Genomic DNA, 20,314 nt, shown 5'->3' on the forward strand with positions numbered 1-20,314 from the left:
TGCATCGAGAGACAGGTTACTGCTGATAGTTGAGCCTAGGTAGGTGAACTCTTGAACCACTTCCAGAGCGTGGTCGCCGATATTGATGGATGGAGCATTTCTGACGTCCTGTCCCATGATGTTCGTTTTCTTGAGGCTGATGGTTAGGCCAAATTCATTGCAGGCAGCTGCAATCCTGTCGATGAGACTCTGCAGACACTCTTGTGTGGGATGTTAATGCAGCATCGTCAGCAAAGAGGAGTTCCCTGATGAGGACTTTCCGTACTTTGGTCTTCGCTCTTAGACGGGCAAGGTTGAACAACCTGCCATCTGATCTTGTGTGGAGGAAAATTCCTTCTTCTGAAGACTTGAACGCATGTGAGAGCAGCAGTGAGAAGAAGATCCCAAACAGTGTAGGTGCGAGAACACAGCCCTGTTTCACGCCACTCAGGATAGGAAAGGGGTCTGATGAGGCACTGCTATGCTGAATTGTGCCTTTCATATTGTCATGGAATGAGGTGATGATACTTAGTAGCTTTGGTGGACATCTGTTCTTTGCTAGTCGTCTGAAGAGACCACATCTGCTGACAAGGTCAGAGGCTTTAGTGGGATCTATGAAAGCAACGTAAGGGGTATCTGTTGTTCGTGGCATTTCTCCTGTAGCTGGCGAAGGGAGAACAGCATGTCAATGGTGGATCTCTCTGCTCAAATGCCGCACTGTGCATCAGGGTAGACACGCTCAGCCAGCTTTCTGGAGTCTGTTTAAAACGACTCGAGTGAAGACTTTCCCCACTATGCTGAGCAAGGTGATTCCACGGTAGCTGTTGCAGTCACCGCGGTCACCCTTGTTCTCATAGAGGGTGATGATATTGGCATCGCACATGTCCTGTGGAACTGCTCCCTCATCCCAGCACAGGCAAAGCAGTTCATGGAGTGCTGAGAGTATAGCAGGCTTGGCACTCTTGATTATTTCAGGGGTAATGCCAGGGGCTTTTCCACTGGCTAGAGAATCAATGGCATCACTGAGTTCTGATTGTGTTGGCTGGCAGAGACTGAGCTGCATTGAGGGCGGTATCAGTGACAACATTTTCCCTGGAGTACAGTTCTAGGTAGTGCTCCACCCAGCGGTCCATTTGCTTGTCTTGGTCAGTAATTGTTTCCCCTGATTTAGAATTGAGGGGGGGACGATCTTCTTGATGGTTGGCCCAAAAGCTCTCTTAATGCCATCATACATTCCTCTGATGTTTCCGGTGTCGGAGGCCAGCTGAATACGACTGCATAGGTGTTGCCTGTAGTCATTTGCGCAGCGCCTGGCTGTTCTTTGTGCAGCGCTTCCGGCTACTTTAAGTGCTACAGATGTTAACTTGCTGGGGGCTTTCTTGTAGTTCAACAGTGAGATTGAAACCAGTCTGCATTCTGCTTCTCACGTTTGCCATAGGTGGTCATTGCTGAGTCATAGATGGCGTCTCTGATGTGGGCCCACTTGGTCTCTGCATCCCCTGCAGGAGTGTTTTGAAGGGCTTTTTCAAGTGTATTTAGAAACTTATGTAACAGCTGTGGATAAGAAATTTTGTTCGCGTTGATGCGCGGGCGGCCCTTCTGCTTGGAGTGATGTAGTTTCTTTGGTTTGAGTCTAACTTTGCTGCACACCAGGGAGTGGTCAGTGTCGCAGTCCACACTGTGGAAATTGCTTGTGATTTGGACACTGTTTATAGAGGCTCGCCTTGTGATGATGAGGTTCCGCTGGTGCCAACGCCATGATCTTGGGTGTCTCCATGAAACTTGGTGACAGGGTTTAGTATGAAAGAACGAGTTGGTGATGCAGAGGCTGTGATAGGTACGCAACTCAAGCAGTCTCTGTCCATTCTCATTCTTCCTTCCAATGCCATAGCGCCCAAGGCAGGAGGGCCATGAGTCATGGTCGGCCCCAACCCTGGCATTAAAGTACTCCAGCAGGAACAAATGTTCGGTATTAGGAATGATATTATGGAGTTCCTCATAGAACTTGTCTTCAACTTCAGGTGAGGAGCAGAGTGTTGGAGCATAGATGCTGAGTAGGTGTACTGGACCAGAGGCGGTGAGCAGTCAGATGGACAGTATGCGTTTCGAGCCATTTGAAGGTGGCTCTATCATGCTAAGCAAAGAATTTCTGATGGCGAAGCCCACTCCATGCTAAATGATGCTAGGTATATAGGCCATATGTCCCAAAGACTGGCAGATCGTATCAAACAACATGACCCTTCCACTGTTCACAACGGGCCATACCCAACCAGCCCGTGCTTGCAAAACTCAAAACACAGTATTCAACATTAGATGTGATTCTGCGATTGGACAACATTTGTTAAATAATCCACAGTGTACTAAGAATTACGCTGACAATCAATTTAAGATTGTCAGTAGGGCTCGCAGTGTGGCGCATTTGCATGTACTGGAAGCTCCATATATATTAATACACAGGGCCCTATTCTTTGCAGACAGAAAGAACACGTACACACATTGCATCTGTTTCAGCTGAACAAAATAAGTGACAGCCATTCGCTGGTTCATTATTCAGGTCAATGCCTTGGCCAATCAGAGTCAGGCTGCCTGTTTCAAACAAAGCTTGGCAGTTAACTGTCAGTCACCATAAACTGGTGCATTCTCCATGGCAACGCCTCTACCAATCAGAGTTCACTTGCCAACCAATCAGCACTCTCTTCTCATGCATTATAAGTTGTTGTTTTCTCTTACATTGGTTATTCTTGCGTATTATCCTGCAGAGTGCAAGAAGAAAGGCTTCGACAGCATGTCTCTATTTTCAGCAATTCTCAGATGTATTTTTCTAACATTGAAACTGATCCTTAAACATTTTTACAATATGAATGTAATGGAAACAAAAGCCAGTCACTCACTATCTGTCTTAAACTGTATTAAACTTCATTAATGAGCATCAGTAGTTCATTTAGCTATAAGTGCAGACAAATTGATTGCACTTTCTGTGTCTGGGCGAATAGCTTTCAGATCCTCACCACAGCATTTTGATACAATTGGTACAATCCTTCTGTCAAAACATTCATTCCCCTTACCGCAGGCTTGCATGTCAGTTCTACTACACCGTTCACATTGATGAAAAGTAGTTATAACGTCACATCAACAAAAATTGCATAGTGTTACTCAGGGTGAAGTTATCATATTGCATTTAGGCAAGAGGTACAAGTCCCCCTTAAGGAAGCAATGCCACATCACTTGGGTTTTTTTCTTAGTCTGACATGTAAGGAACCCATTGCTGTAAGAACTCAAGAAATAGGAGTAGGCCATTCGGCCCCTTCAGCCTGCTCCACCCTTCAATTAGATCATGGCTGATCTTCTACCTCAACTTCACTTTCCCACCCTTTCCCCATTTCTAAGAGTTTGAATGTTTCCAAACCGAGCTGCTAGCAAATCCACATCAGTGGAGTTGCTGCTTCCCCCCAGTGGAGAGCACCTTCTCTCTATTCAGGGACACACCTCATGGAAATAACACAAAAATTGAGGGGTGCTTTGACAAGCGATTGGGCCCGATTTTCACTCTGTGCAAGTGGATGGGTTTGGAAAGAGTTAAAATCTCACCCAATTATCTCAGGGCTATTCACATGCTGTTCTGACATCACCTGTCCAATCATTAATCAGTTAGCAATGTCTTCTTATGTTCTTTTTAGGGAGGACTTCAAATTTAAAGCAATCCCGAGCAGTCTGCTGATCCTGAGGGCAGATGGTCTCCAAGTGATTCAACAGCTCAGGATTCTCATGAAAGGCTTATGGACAGAAAACAGTGAGTCATGGTAAATCGTTGTTTTTCAGTCTGGAGGATGGTATACAGTGGTGTTCCCCAAGGGTCAATGCTAGATCCATGCTTTTTTTGATATATCTAAATGACTTGGATCTTGAAATAAGAGTAGAATTTCAAAATTTGCCAATGATACCAAACTTGGAGGAGAGGCAAACGGTGAAGGTGATACCAACTGCCTACAACAGAACATAGGTAGGCTAGCAGAATGGGCAGACAAGTGGCAGATGGAATTTAATACAGACAAGTGTGAGGTGAAGCATTTTGTCATAAGGGATAGTGTGAAGCAATATAGACTTAATAGCACAGTTCTAATGAGTGTGAAGGAACAGAGGACCTGGGGGTGCAGGTGCATCGATCTTTGAAGGTGGCAGGACATATTGAGAGACTGGTTAGTAAAGCATATGGGATCTTGGGCTTCATAAATAGAGGCATTGAGTACAAAAGCAAGTAAGTTTTGCTGAACCTTTATAAAGCTCCGGTTAGGCCCCAACTAGAGTACTGCGTCCAATTCTGGTCATCACACTTCAGGAAGGATATGAATGTCCTTAAGAGAGTTCAGGGGAGATTTACCAGAATAGTTCCAGGGATGGAGGATTTTAGTTAGAAAGTTAGATTGTAAATATAGCGTTCTTCTCCCTGCAGCAAAGGAGATTGAGGGGAGATTTGATAGAGTTGTACCAGATTATGACAGGCTTAGATAGGTTAGACAAGGAAGAACTGTTCCCATTAACTGCTGGTACAAGGACCAGGGGACACAGATTGAAAGTATTGGGCAAGAACTTTTTTATGCAGTAAGTGGTAATGAGCTGGAACTCGCTGCCCACAAGGGTGGAGGAAGCGGAGACAATTGATGATTTCAAAAGGAAATTGGATGAGCACTTGAGGGAAATAAACTTGCAAGGCTACGGGGATCGAGTGGGTGAGTGGGACTGACTGGACTGCTCCCTGGAGCGCCGGCATGGATTCAATGGGCCAAATGGCCTCCTTCTATGCCGTAAAATGACTCGATGACACTGTGAAACATTGGACGGAAACTTGCGTCCTGCTGCCAGGAGCAGCAGTGGGCATAAAAAATAGCAGCCGGCACGCACAGGCCAGGCACCGCCACACCGCCACACCCTTGAGCCCGGCGGCTCATTATCATATGCAGGGCAGCCACCCCCGCCCCAATCATGTGGCGGGGGGGGGGGGGCCTTGGCGACATTATGAACGGCGTCAGCTGTTTCTGCGCGGGCACTGGTGCCATTTTTAAAGGGCTGCCAGCCCTGTGAAGAAACTGCAGAGTTGCCCCCTTTCCCCCCCCCCCACCAACTACACTACCAAGGCAGTGTTGACCCCTTCCCCCCCCCCCCCACCAACTACACTACCAAGGCAGAGTTGACCCCTTCCCCCCAACCCCACACTACATAACAAATGCAGAGTTCATCCCTGCACCACCCTCCCCCCTTCTTCTTCTTCTTCTTCTTCTTTGGCCTCCTTGTCTCGAGAGACAATGGGTAGGCGCCTAGAGGTGGTCAGTGGTTTGTGAAGCAGTGCCTGGAGTGGCTATAAAGGCCAATTCTAGAGTGACAGACTCTTCCACAGGTGCTGCAGATAAAATTGGTTGTCAGGGCTGTTACACAGTTGGCTCTCTCCTTGTGCTTCTGTCTTTTTTCCTGCCAACTGCTAAGTCTCTTCGACTCGCCACGCTTTAGCCCCACCTTTATGTCTGTCCGCCAGCTCTGGCAATCACTGGCAACTGACTCCCATGACTTGTGGTCAATGTCACAGGACTTCATGTTGTGTTTGCAGACGTCTTTAAAGCGGAGACATGGACGGCCGGTGGATGTGATACCAGTGACGAGCTTGCTGTGTAATGTGTTCTTGGGGATCCTGCCATCTTCCATGCGGCTCCCCCCACTACACTATAAATGCAGAGATCCCCCTTTGCCCACTTTAGTGGCGCCAGCTTTCCCTGGATGGGAAAGTGAAGGCTCATGAGTGCCGCACGTCGCTCTGAAGATCTGGAACTGCAGGTAAGATCGCTCCGGTTTTCATTTTAGTTCATGTAAACAGGTCATTTAAATAGGTAAAGTTGGGTCCCATCGCAGAGCAGTGGAGGGCCCGCCATGGTGCTTCGCCCCCGCCGGGAAGATCAGTCCGGCAATCCCAGTGTCGGGTTCTGTGGCGGGCCGCTGCCAATCTGATCTTCCGCACCCACGCCCCCCACCCAGGCAACAAAGCCCGACATCAGGAGGAGAACAAGATCCCAGCCATTAACTCTGTTTCTCTCTCCACAGATGCAGCCTAATCTGCTGAATATTTCCAGCATTTCCTGTTTCGATTCAGCAGCTCTGCTCTTGGTTCAACTATGCAACGAGCCCTTAAATAAATATGTAGCTTTTAAACACAAGACTGATTGTCTTGGAAACAACAATAGGGCCCAGTATTCACATCATACCTTTCTTTAAAGGTGCAATTCTTATAAAATTGCATTGGAACAGAAGAAGGAGAGGAACTTATTTTGTATTCAAGGTTCTGTATCCAAGTCGTTTGAGCAATGATTTTAAACTACTTTGTGTGATTATACTAGAAAGAAAGATTTGTATTTATTTTGCACTTTTCAAGACTTCGGGATGTCCTCCTGTACTTTACAGCCAATGAAGTATTGACTATACAGTGATAGAATATTCTGTAAAACTAGGAACCAGCTGATATTGTAATGACCACTCTTTCTAACACCAGTAGATGCAAAACACATTGAAAAGGCCGAGGCGGGGCTCTCCCTGCCTTTTCAGCCCAGCGGCGGGAGCCTCGCTGGCTGCACAAAATCCAGCTCAACATTTCAGGTCAGTGACCTTTCATCGGAACTGGGAAAATTTAGAGATGTAACAGGTTTTAAGCCAGTACAGAGACAGGGAAAGTGGGGAGTGGGGAGGAAAAAGAACAAAAGGGAAGGTTTATGATAGGGTGGAAGACAGGAGAGGTAAAATGACAGCAGGGATGGTGGCGCAAGGCAAAAGGGGGTGGTATTGGAACAAGTACAGAAACAAAAGATGAGTCTTGAGGAAGTGTAAATGGCAGCAGCAGAATCATTACCAACATCTGCTGTCCAGAAAAAATGGGGGCAGTGGTTATGTTCTGAAATTGTTGACCTGAATTTTGAGTGTAGAAGGCTGTAAAGTGCCTAATCAAAAGAAGAGGTGCTGTTCATCGAGCTTACTTTGAGCTACATTGGAATGGTGCAGGAGGCCACAAAGTGGTCAGCCAATCTGCGTTTACTCTCCCTAGTGCAGAGGAGACTGCATCATGAGCGGCAAATACAGTATATTAAATTGAAAGGTGTATAAGTAAATTACTGTTTCACCTGGAAGGTGTGTTTGATGCCCTGGACGGTGGGAAAGAGGAAGTTATAGGGCAGGTATTGCTTCCTCTGCACTTGTAGAGGAAGGTGCTGTGGGAAGAGGAGGGGCTGTAAGGGATGATTGAGGAGTGGACCAGAGTGTCGTGGAGAATATATCCCGGCGGAACATTGCCCAAGTGGAAGCATACTCCAGCAGAACTGATCAAAGCAGAACTGATCCAAGTGGAACTGTACCCACGTGGAACCAGAGCCAAGTGGAAATGTACTCCAGGAAAATGTGAATTTGTACAGGAGAGGAGAAATTTGGCAAAAAAAAGAGAAATTCAGTAAAGGTCAAAAAACAGTTTATTTGTTTAGACTACTCTAAGGTAGCCTGACAGCTAAAATTTGACGCTGTCAGGGTCTTTGGAGATCAGTTCTGATGAAAGGTCATCGACCTGAAACGTTAACTCTGTTTCTCTCTTCACAGATGTTGCCAGACCTGCTGAGTATTTCCAGCATTTTCTGTTTTTATTTATATCTGAAAGTGGGTTTCTTTCCCCCTTTTAAATGAGGCTGAAACTGCTAGTAATAGATTGCCATGTTAAATATCTATGAAAAATCCATTTCCACACACAGCTGGAAGCACTCCGTGGGACCAGTTCTTGGAAATCATTAGTTTCAAAGCACATATTCACATAGCCATTTCAGTTCACAAAATGGAACTAATGACATCTTCAACAGACGGAGCAGAATCCCATGCTTTTGTAATAAAAAGTTAAATCTTTTTTTATCATAAGCCTTTCACTGCATAGCAACATGAGCAGTTGAGTCTGTGTGCTTTTAATTTTACGAATGCAGCAAGGAGGGAAATAATTAGTCACAGGATGTTTTTTAAAATTGCAGTGCAGAGAATAAGATTCAAGTCATAATAGCCTGAATTGAATTTTATGAAGTTCACAAATCTGTAACATCATTGATAAATCTTTGCAAGCTGATGAAATTCTTCTGATAAAGTTTTGCCTCTGACATGATCTCAGAATACCAGCTCCCATGCTGAGCCAGGCACCAAAACTGCATGAACCTTTCCAGTGCATATTCGGAGTATGGTTGTAAGATGGCCCAATGGCTCAGTGAGTATTTGCATCACCCAGTGTGGCACTAAGCCTACAAGGAAAGTCTGAGTCTTGCTGCTCACTTTATGCCTTTGGAACTTCGTCTTGAACTGCAGATGCCTTTTCAACAGAGTGTTAAGCCACCACCACCTACCTACAGTTTGAAATTCTCTTTGCTACATCTCTCTTCATCTTCCAAAAAATTCCTCAGAACTATCTCGTTGGCCACCTCCTGTAATGCTTCTCCTAATTCCTGCTTGAGGTGTGGTGCTGTCTCCTCTCCTTTTCCCATCTTTCGAAGCATCTTAATACATTTTACTACATTTAAATGCTGCTTAAGTGCAAGTTGTTGTTGTCATGTGCAGTGTCTTTGCTTTGTTACCAAGTACCGCAGTACTGAAACAAGCCATTCTGGCCAATAGGTCCAGGCCACTCTTTATGCTCCATACAAGCCCAAAGATAAAGCAGGTTGGACCTTCATTAAATATAATGCCACCATGCAACATTTTCTCAACAACTAATTTGTAAATTCAGTTATTCATTATTTAAAGGGGGACCCCATTATTTACTGTAATGGAGGAAATGCTCCAGGGTAATTGGCTGATAACTGAGAATGGCCAAATTTTAAACTCATAGAACGGTTACAGCAAACCCATCAGCACTGGCATGAAAACAAGCACAATGCAAACAACAAATTAAGCTTTCCTGGGTTATTAGGTTATTTATGTCAGACAGGAGGAGATGGGTGTGCATCTGATGTTAGGCTTTGCCTTGTGCAAACTCTGGTGGGCAGTTGAGAATGTGGGTAATTACAGCACAGATAATGAAGGCTCCACTGTAATGTAATCAGGGGGCAATCACACTGTAAGAACCCATCCTGTAACCCAAGTTATTCTGTGATATGTTAGTTGACCATTATCTAGTTAAAATGCATAACTTATGTCAATGATCATGTGATATGGTGCCATCATAAACAGCTGTGACTGACTTTTAAAGTTACTATTCTATGATGCTATAGGATGTTTTGCAGCCATTCTGAAGTTAAACGTTTAATGCATTTTGATATAAGTACAGTGTAGCTCTCTACACACAAGGCTAATCAGCTAAGTCACAAGTGTGTTGCCATTTCATGAGCTGACAATATCAGGTGAAAGTGATAAACGTACAACGAAGTAGCAGAGTGAATGTGTTCAGCATGTCAAATTCACAGTGTAAGCTGTGACTCCTTGTGGGAGTGACCCCTTCTTCAGTCAGGGGAAGTCTATGATACCCAAGAAAAGGAATGGAAAGGGAGCATTTTTGTCACCAAGTAGGATGAAGTGAGACTTCTTTGCGATGTCCCTCTGAGTGTAGGAGTGAAAGTATCGGTTTTATTTTTCCTGGTATTCTTCACGATACTATAAAGTAAGATTATCATCAGGACTCATCAAAAATGCTACTGAAAGCCATTGGCCACCACGTGGTTTCCACAGAACATGAATACACTGTTGTAGTTGAGCCAGGGTTTGATTCAAGTTACGGGAAAACCAAGTAGTTATCAATTTTTGATAGTGAACCAATCCATGTTGTTTACCCTCCCCACCCCACCCCCACCTCGCCTGTCACCGTGGGATAGAAGAAGCCCCACCTCATGAAAGAGCAGAAGTTGTTTTTTTCTAACCAGAATCAATCTTTTTCCCTTATCTCCATTTTACAGTAGACTATGTCAGAAGAAGTAGTAAGTATAGCATTCGTAGTTCTTTTTACATGGTCTGTGCTGTTAACATTTCATCAGCACAGGACCTGGGAGGGCAGTACATGTGTACAACGTTGAAGGTGACAGGGCAGGTTGAGAAAATGATTAAAAAGGCATGTGGGATCCTGAGCTTTATAAATAGAGGCATAGAGTACAAAACCAGGGAAGTTATGATGAACCTTTACAAAACACTGGTTCAGCCTCACGTGATATATTGTGAAGGCTTTAGAGAGGGTGCAGAAAAGATTTACGCGAATGGTTCCAGAATGAGGGACTTCAGTTACCTGGATAGATTAGAGAGCCAGGGTTGTTCTCCTTAAAGAAGAGAAGGCTGAGAGGAGATTTGACAGAGGTGTTCAAAATCATGAGGGGTTTGGACAGAGTAGATAGAAACTTCCTCATTGGCAGAAGGGTCGAGATTTCACGTGATTGGCAAAAGAATCAAAGGCGATATGAGGGAAAACTTTTTAACGCAGCAAGTGGTTAAGATCTGGAATGCACTGCCTGAAAAGGTGGTGGAGGCAGATACAATCATGGCTTTCAAAAGGAAATTGGATAATCACCTGAAGGAAAAAAACATTACAAGGCTACAGGGAAAGGGTGTAAGAGTAGGACTAGCTAAATTGCTCTTGGAGAGAACCGGCATGGGCTCGATGGGCTGAATGGCCTCCTTCTGTGGTGTAACCATTCTATGTTTGCAATGGTATACTGATCATCCCACTGTGTTCATAGTGGAATAAAGGGCCTGTGCCTGTTTAATCCAGGAGGTACAGGTCAGCTTCAGTTGCTGTTTTCCATTAGCAAGGACACAAATAGGGTGTCACAGAGGCACAACTCATTGGGAACCCATCACACCACCTTTTTATTTACCATAGGTCTCAAAAGATAAAAAGGCCCCATTTTACAACACGGGGAATAGGAGAAACCACATTCCTGGCACAATGGACCATTTTTCTGCATCTCTTGGTAGCCACCTCCAGGAGCACTTACAACTGGCCACTGGGAGTGGATCACATGTCTGTATGTAGTGGAGAGAGACCTCATGGAGGGAGAGAAGAAAAAATTGGACAGTTGAATCATCATTCTGACTATTAGTGGAAATGAAATAAATTAAGCACAGATCAATAACAGCAGTTTAAGAACTCACAAGATGCTTCTTGTGATGAACAATGTTGGCACTTATTGTGTCAATGCTCAGCAGTCAGATCAGATTGCTGGTTTATAGCTTGCCCCACCCACCACTTACTGATAAATTCCCAACAGTTGGACGTTATCATTGATCAGCTGCTATCTGTGTGTCTGAACTAGAGGCACCACATAAAAACATAAGAAATAGGAGCAGGAGTAGACTATTCAGCCTCTCAAGCCTGCCCCATCATTCAATAAGATTGTGGCTGATCTGCCCCAGACTTCAACTCCTCTTTCGTGCCAGCTCCTCATAGCCCTCAACTCCCTGATATTTCAAAAATCTATCTACCTCCTCTTTACATACTTTCAGTGATCTAGCCTCCACAACTCTCTGGGGTAGAGAATTCCTAACATTCACTACTCCCTGAGAGAAGAAATTCCTTTGCATCTCAGTTTTAAATGAGTGTCCCCTTATTCTGTAACTATGTCACCTAGTTCGAGATTCCCCCACTAGTGGAAACATCGTCTCAACATCTACCCTGTCAAGCCCCCACAGATTCTTGTACATTTCAATAAGATTACCCTTCATTCTTCTGAACTCTAATGAATAAAGGCCTAACCTGTTTAGCTGTTCTTGATAAGTCAACCCCTTCATCCCAGGAATGAGCCTAGTGAATCTCTTTTGAACTGCCTCCCATGCCAGTATATCCTTTCTTAAATACAGGGACCAAAACTGTACACAGTACTCCAGGTGCAGCCTCACCAATACCCTAATATAAAAGCAAAATACTGCGGATGCTGGAAATCTGAAACAAAAACAAGAAATGCTGGAATCACTCAGCAGGTCTGGCAGCATCTGTGGAAAGAGAAGCAGAGTTAACGTTTCAGGTCAGTGACCCTTCTTCGGAACTGACAAATATTAGAAAAGTCACAGATTACCAATACCCTGTTCAATTGTAACAACACTTCCCTATTTTTAAACTCCAATTCCCTAGCAATAAATGCCAAAATTCCATTTGCCTTTTTAATCACTTGCTGCACCTGCATGTTAAATTTTTGTGTTTCATGCACAAGAACACCCAAATCCCTCTGTGCTGCACTTTTTTGGAGTCTCTCTCCATTTAAATAATAGTCTGCCTTTTGATTCTTCCTATCAAAGTGCATGACCTCACACTTTCCTACATTAAACTCCATCTACCAAGTTTTTGCCCACTCACTCAACCTATCTATATCCCCTTGCAGGTTCCTTATGTCCTCATCACAACATGCCCTCCCACCTATTTTTCTATCATCAGCAAATTTAGATATATTACACTCTGCCCCCTCCTCCAAGTCATTAATATAGATAGTAAATAATTGAGGCCCTAGGACTAATCCTTGTGGCACTCCACTAGTTACGTCTTTCCAACCTGAAAAAGACCCATTAATCCTGACTCTCTGTCTTCTGTGTGTTAACCAATCCTCAATCCATGCTAATACATTACCCCCAATACCATGAGCTCCTATCTTGTGCAATAATCTTTAATGTGGCATCTTACTGAATGCCTTCTGGAAATCCAAATACACTACATCTCCCAGTTCCCCTTTATCAACTCTGCTTGTTATATCCTCAAAGAACTCTAGCATTTTCCCAACGACCGATGTTAGGCTGACTGGCCTATAGTTTCATGCTTTTTGTCTCCCTCCATTCTTGAACAGGAGCTTCACATTAGCGGTTTTCCAATCCACTGGGACCCTCCTGGAATCCAGTGAGTTCTGGAATATTTCGACCAATGCCTCCGCTATCTCTGCAGCCACTTCCTTTAAAACCCTTGGATGCAGGCCATCAGGTCCTGGCGACTTGTCTGCCTTTAGTCCCATTAGTTTGTCAAATACTTTGTCCCTCATGATAGAGACTGTTACAAGATCTTTCTTCCCATTAGCTCTTTGCTTATCTGATATCTGTGGGATGTTTACAGTGTCCTCCACCGTGAAGACTGATGCAAAATATTGGTTTTGTTCCCCGTTATCAATTCTCCAGTCGCATCCTCCAAGGGTCCTACACTCACTTTAGCTACTCTCTATCTTTTTATATGCCTGTAGAAGCTCTTGCTGTTTGTTTTTATATTTCTTGCTGTTACGACCGACCACTCCTGTCAAAGCCCCCAATCAAAATATACGATTCTGATTGTGGTGGGACCAACGCATTGTTAATTCAATCCCGTCGTTCCACAGATCGGCTAATATATCATTTAAAACTTTCCAAATTAAAGAGAGACCCAACCAAATGGTACCATCTATTAACCCCCGAATGAGGCTAACCAAACCAGGTGTCTTTAAATTAATAAATTAACTCTTTAATTAGAAGAACTAAATTCTGAAACACTATGAAGATATAAACAACATTTAAAATAGAAAAAATTAGAGTCCTTGCAAATTTACAGTCCAATGTTGCTTGAAGTCCTCACAGGATGTTGCTTGAAGTCCTCACAGGATGTTGCTTGAAGTCCTCACAGGATGTTGCTTGAAGTCCTCACAGAATGTTGCTTTCCTTCCCCAACGAATTTCAACAATTAACAACTTGCAAACACTTTCAACAGAATCAATCTGAGAGTTTTTGAGGGATAAAAGATTGTCACAGTCTAACTTCGCTTTCTTCAATTTATATTACCAGAGATCTCTGTTTTGGCTTGATGTTTTAGAATTTTGAGAGATAATAATTAAACAGACTAAAATCCTATTCCTTCAGTTTAAATGGTTGAGACCTCCTTTTTCAAGACTCTGACACCACAGCTGTCTCCTCTGTGTCTGTCTGTTAGAACAAACTGTCTTCCACTAATAGCCAGTTCAAAACTGAATTATAACAAATGTATCACATCAGGCTCACTCCCAGTGGCTGTATCTATGGTAACGAGAATGCACCCTTTGAATTGCAGTCTCCACATGGCTGTTTCTAAGGCAACGAAAATGCAGCTTCCTATAACTCCTAAGGATGGCCAGCTGTTAAAGCAATACTGATCCCTTGCAAGCCTTAAAGGCAAACCGCATATTCCGAAAAAAAACTGCAGGACCATGACACTTGCCAATTTACTTTCATAATCAATATTCTCCCTCTTTATTAGCTTTTTAGTCATCTGCTACTAGTTCCTAAAAAATTCCCAATCCTCTGGCCTACCACTAGTTTTTGCCATTTTGTATGCCTCAGTTTTTGATTGGATACTCTCCTTGACTGCCTTTTAGAACATTAGAACATTACAGCGCAGTACAGGCCCTTCGGCCTTCGATGTTGCACCGACCTGTGAAACCATCTGACCTACACTATTCCATTTTCATCCATATGTCTATCCAATGACCACTTAAATGCCCTTAAAGTTGGCGAGTCTACTACTGTTGCAGGCAGGGCGTTCCACGCCCCTACTACTCTCTGAGTAAAGAAACTACCTCTAACATCTGTCCTATATCTATCACCCCTCAACTTAAAGCTATGTCCCCTCGTGTTTGCCATCACCATCCGAGGAAAAAGACTCTCACTATCCACCCTATCTAACCCTCTGATTATCTTATATGTCTCTATTAAGTCACCTCTCATCCTCCTTCTCTCCAACGAAAACAACCTCAAGTCCCTCAGCCTTTCCTCGTAAGACCTTCCCTCCATACCAGGCAACATCCTAGTAAATCTCCTCTGCACCCTTTCCAAAGCTTCCACATCCTTCCTATAATGCGGTGACCAGAACTGCACGCAATACTCCAGGTGTGGCCTCACCAGAGTTTTGTACAGCTGCAGCATGACCTCGTGGCTCCGAAACTCGATCCCCCTACTAATGAAAGCTAACACACCATATGCCTTCTTAACAGCCCTATTAACCTGGGTAGCAACTTTCAGGGATTTATGTACCTGGACACCAAGATCTCTCTGCTCATCTACACTACCAAGAATCTTCCCATTAGCCCAGTACTCTGCATTCCTGTTACTCCTTCCAAAGTGAATCACCTCACACTTTTCTGCATTAAACTCCATTTGCCATCTCTCAGCCCAGCTCTGCAGCCTATCTATGTCCCGCTGTACCCTACAACATCCTTCAGCACTATCCACAACTCCACCGACCTTCGTGTCATCCGCAAATTTACTAACCCACCCTTCTACAACCTCATCCAGGTCATTTATAAAAATGACAAACAGTAGTGGCCCCAAAACAGATCCTTGCGGTACACCACTAGTAACTAAACTCCAGGATGAACATTTGCCATCAACCAACACCCTCTGTCTTCTTTCAGCTAGCCAATTTCTGATCCAAAGCTCTAAATCACCTTCAACCCCATACTTCCGTATTTTCTGCAATAGCCTACCGTGGGGAACCTTATCAAACGCCTTACTGAAATCCATATACACCACATCCACTGCTTTACCCTCATCCACCTTCTCGAAAAACTCAATAAGGTTTGTGAGGCACGACCTACCCTTCACAAAACCATGCTGACTATCGCTAATGAACTTATTCTTTTCAAGATAATTATAAATCCTATCTCTTATAACCTTTTCCAACATTTTACCCACAACTGAAGTAAGGCTCACAGGTCTATAATTACCAGGGCTGTCTCTACCCCCCTTCTTGAACAAGGGGACAACATTTGCTATCCTCCAGTCTTCCGGCACTATTCCTGTCGACAATGACGACATAAAGATCAAGGACAAAGGCTCTGCAATCTCCTCCCTGGCTTCCCAGAGAATCCTAGGATAAATCCCATCTGGCCCAGGGGACTTATCTATTTTCACACTTTCCAAAATTGCTAATACCTCCTCCTTGTGAACCTCAATCCCATCTAGCCTAGTAGTCTGAATCTCAGTATTCCCCTCGACAACATTTTCTTTCTCTACTGTAAATACTGACGAAAAATATTCATTTAACGCTTCCCCTATCTCCTCTGATTCCACACACAACCTCCCACTACTATCCTTGATTGGCCCTAATCTAACTCTAGTCATTCTTTTATTCCTGATATACCTATAGAAAGCCTTAGGGTTTTCCTTGATCCTATCCACCAATGACTTCTCGTGTCCTCTCCTTGCTCTTCTTAGCTCTCCCTTTAGATCCTTCCTGGCTAGCTTGTAACTCTCAAGCGCCCTAACTGAGCCTTCATGTCTCATCCTAACATAAGCCTTCTTCTTCCTCTTGACAAGCGCTTCAACTTCTTTAGTAAACCACGGCTCCCTCGCTCGACAACTTCCTCCCTGCCTGACAGGTACATACTTATCAAGGACACGCAGTAGCTGCTCCTTGAATAAGCTCCACATTTCGATTGTGCCCATCCCTTGCAGTTTCCTTCCCCATCCTACGCATCCTAAATCTTGCCTAATCGCATCATAATTTCCTTTCCCCCAGCTATAATTCTTGCCCTGCGGTATATACCTGTCCCTGCCCATCGCTACGGTAAACCTAACCGAATTGTGATCACTATCACCAAAGTGCTCACCTACATCTAAATCTAACACCTGGCCGGGTTCATTACCCAGTACCAAATCCAATGTGGCATCGCCCCTGGTTGGCCTGTCTACATACTGTGACAGAAAACCCTCCTGCACACACTGGACAAAAACTGACCCATCTAAAGTACTCGAACTATAGTATTTCCAGTCAATATTTGGAAAGTTAAAGTCCCCCATAACAACTACCCTGTTACTCTCGCTCCTGTCGAGAATCATCTTCGCTATCCTTTCCTCTACATCTCTGGAACTATTCGGAGGTCTATAGAAAACTCCCAACAGGGTGACCTCTCCTCTCCTGTTTCTAACCTCGGCCCATACTACCTCAGTAGACGAGTCCTCAAACGTCCTTTCTGCCGCTGTAATATTCTCCTTGATTAACAATGCCACACTCCCCCCCTCTTTTACCATCTTCTCTGTTCTTACTGAAACATCTAAATCCCGGAACCTGCAACATCCATTCCTGCCCCTGCTCTACCCATGTCTCCGAAATGGCCACAACATCGAGATCCCAGGTACCAACCCATGCTTTGTTAACTGCAGGTGGTTCATCCTTCTCATCGAGTCCTTCTTTTTGACCTGGGTAAATTTTTACTGAGCATTATGAAATACCTGCTTAAATGTCTGCCACTGCTCATCCACTGACCTTCCCCTTAGTCTATTTTTCAGCCCGCTTTAGACAACTCTTTCTTCATACCTCCGTAATTGCCCTTGTTTAAGTTGAGGACACTGGTTTGAGACCCGAGTTGCTCGCCCTCAAACTGAATTTGAAATTCTACCATGTTGTGATCGTTACCCCCTAGAGGACCCTTGACTACGACATCTCTTATTAATCCTACCTCATTACACATTACTAGATCTAAAATAGCCTGTTCCTGGGTAGGTTCTGCAACGTATTTCTCTAAGTAACAATCCCTGATGCACTCTACAAATTCATCTTCCATGTTACCTCTGCCAATCTGATTTGTCCAGTCAATATGCAGATTAAAATCACCCATGACAATTGTAGCCCCCTTCTTACAATGCCTCCATTATTTCCTGATTTATACTTTGTCCTACAGTGAGGCAACTCTTCGGGGGCCTACAGATGACTCCCACGGTGAATTCTTCCCCTTGCTATTCCTTATTTCCACCCAAACCGATTTCACATCACAATCTATTGCACCTATATCACTATTTACCACTGCACTGATACCTTCCTTTATTAACAAAGCTGCCCCACCTCCTTTTCCTTTCTGCCTATTTTTCCACAATGTTGAATACCCTTGAATATTGAGTTCCCAGTCTTGGTCATCCTGCAACCACATCTCTGTAATAGCTCTGTAAGGGCAGCACAGTGACGCAGTGGTTAGCACTGCAGCCTCACAGCTCCAGCGACCCAGGTTCAATTCTGGGTACTGCCTGTGTGGAGTTTGCAAGTTCTCCCTGTGTCTGCGTGGGTTTTCTCCGGGTGCTCCGGTTTCCTCCCACAAGCCAAAAGACTTGCAGGTTGATAGGTAAATTGGCCATTATAAATTGTCACTAGTATAGGTAGGTGGTAGGGAAATATAGGGACAGGTGGGGATGTGGTAGGAATATGGAATTAGTGTAGGATTAGTATAAATGGGTGGTTGATGGTCGGCACAGACTCGGTGGGCCAAAGGGCCTGTTTCAGTGCTGTATCTCTAACTAAACTAAACTATCAAGTCATATTCATTTATTTCTATTTGTGATGTCAACTCATCTATCTTGTTACAAACGCTGCGTGCATTCAGATAAAGAGCCTTAAGCTTTGTCTTTTTACCATTATCACTCATTCTGGTTCTAATTTCTGCTGCACTCTTCTGCTTATATTTTCTGCTCCTTCCTGTCACACTTTGATTACCATTCGCCTCTTCACTACCCTGCACCTCTGCTCTCTCATTTCTTTTCGATTTTTTAAACTTCCCTTCAATTGACCCCTTCCCCCCACTAATTAATTTAAAGTTCTTTCTACAACCCTAGTTATGCAATTCACCAGGACACTGTCATCGAGTCATACAGCACAGAAACAGGCCCTTCGGCCCATCGTGTCCGTGCCAGCCATCAAGCACCCAACTATTCTAATCCCATTTTCCAGCGCTTGGCCCAGAACCTTGTAGGCTATGGCGTTTCAAGTGCTCATCTAAATACTTCTTAAATGTTGTGAGGAATTGTTGTGAGAAATGTGGTCCCAGTATGGTTCAAATGAAGCCCGTCCCAACGGAACAGCTCTCTCCTTCCCCAGTACTGGTGCAGGGTTGGCTAAAAGGATTCAAACAAGTGGGAGTTGGCAATCAAAGGGTTAAACTGGTTATGGAGAGTTCAGACAATTCCATGTTTCCTGGAAAAACAGAAACATGTTGTTCTCAATGTGAGTGAGTAGTGATTAATGCTTCTCTAATACATGACCACGATTAATTTCTCTTTAATTTTTGTCAAACAGCAGAACGGTACTGAAAACTCAGGTTCTGCAGTCAGTAGCTGTAGAAGCTATAGATATTGTAATTAATAACTAATAACCGGCGGACTCACAAACATCAAATAAGGACATTAATTATTTGGGAGGCCACAAAGAGTTGATTATTCTCAAGAGGGCACTTTTCAGTTCCCTAGTTTTCATAAAGCGGCTTTGCACAATTCAGCTGTTCATTAATTAATTTCTCTGCGTGTGATCAGGTCAGCCCCAGGGCAGCTCTGCTTGATTTTTCCATTTAATTTAAATCAACTGGAATATAATGTTCCGAGCAGTCACCTGACTTCCCAGTCTGCAGCTTGAAGAGGTATCAGTGTGTGACAGCTGATAGCAGAAAGTTGTCAGTTATTGATACGTGCTTGGCACATCAGGGTGATTACCAGCCGTATGCAAGCAATTTGCAACAAGAATAATTGCTGTTACATGATACGTTTTCTCTCATGCCCTTTCCAAGCAAAGACCAGAGGGGAATTTCTGAGCCAAGCAAATCAGTGTGAAAGGCTAGACTTTCTGATTCGTTCAGTCGATAATTTACCATTATTTTGATTAAATACTAAGTCATATTTCTATCTTCATAATTGGTACTTGGCCTGAAGGTGATTTATATTTAATTGTCAACTAATTTCAGAATGCTGATTTTCTTTTGGTTTAAAGGATGTACTGCAGACCCTATTAGGAATATATTTTTAATTGTAATTTGCTCTCTGTTTTGTGGAGTTTTGCTCTATTTTTCCCCACCCAGCAAGCAACAGCTCTCGATATCATGCGACTCCCTTCAGTTACAGGGGGTGGATTGGCTCCCATAAAAGAATTCTTCAGGATTCTCACATAAATGGGTGGCAGTGGGTGAGGATAATACAGTGCTTTGAGATCATGTTGGGATTTCCCTTGGGACCAGTCTGAGAGACCACTTGAATGGGTTCCAGGTTTGTTGCTGGCTTTCAGTGCTGAGGTCAGTCCATGAGGAAGAACTCTCCAGGCCTGGATTGTTGTTTTTCTATCATACACAATTGCTATGACTCTACTGAATTCCAAATTTCTGAATTATTTACAATGAGTAGTCTTCACCCAGCATTCCTTCTGAGTACATGCATGCTGGAGCTAACAGCTGTCAAACATCATTTGGTCTTCATCATTGAAGAATTAACTTCATGGAATTGGAATCAGCTGCTACTGCCATTATGTGCTAAAATTCTCAACATAATTTGATTTTTTAATTCTCTTCATGCTCAAAACAGAACAAAAAGATTTTCTTTCCATCTGCCCTCTTTCTTCACAATTTCCATATTAAAT

Source organism: Heterodontus francisci, chromosome 26 (assembly GCF_036365525.1).
Source record: "Heterodontus francisci isolate sHetFra1 chromosome 26, sHetFra1.hap1, whole genome shotgun sequence".
In the NCBI taxonomy this organism is placed as follows: Eukaryota; Metazoa; Chordata; class Chondrichthyes; order Heterodontiformes; family Heterodontidae; genus Heterodontus; species Heterodontus francisci.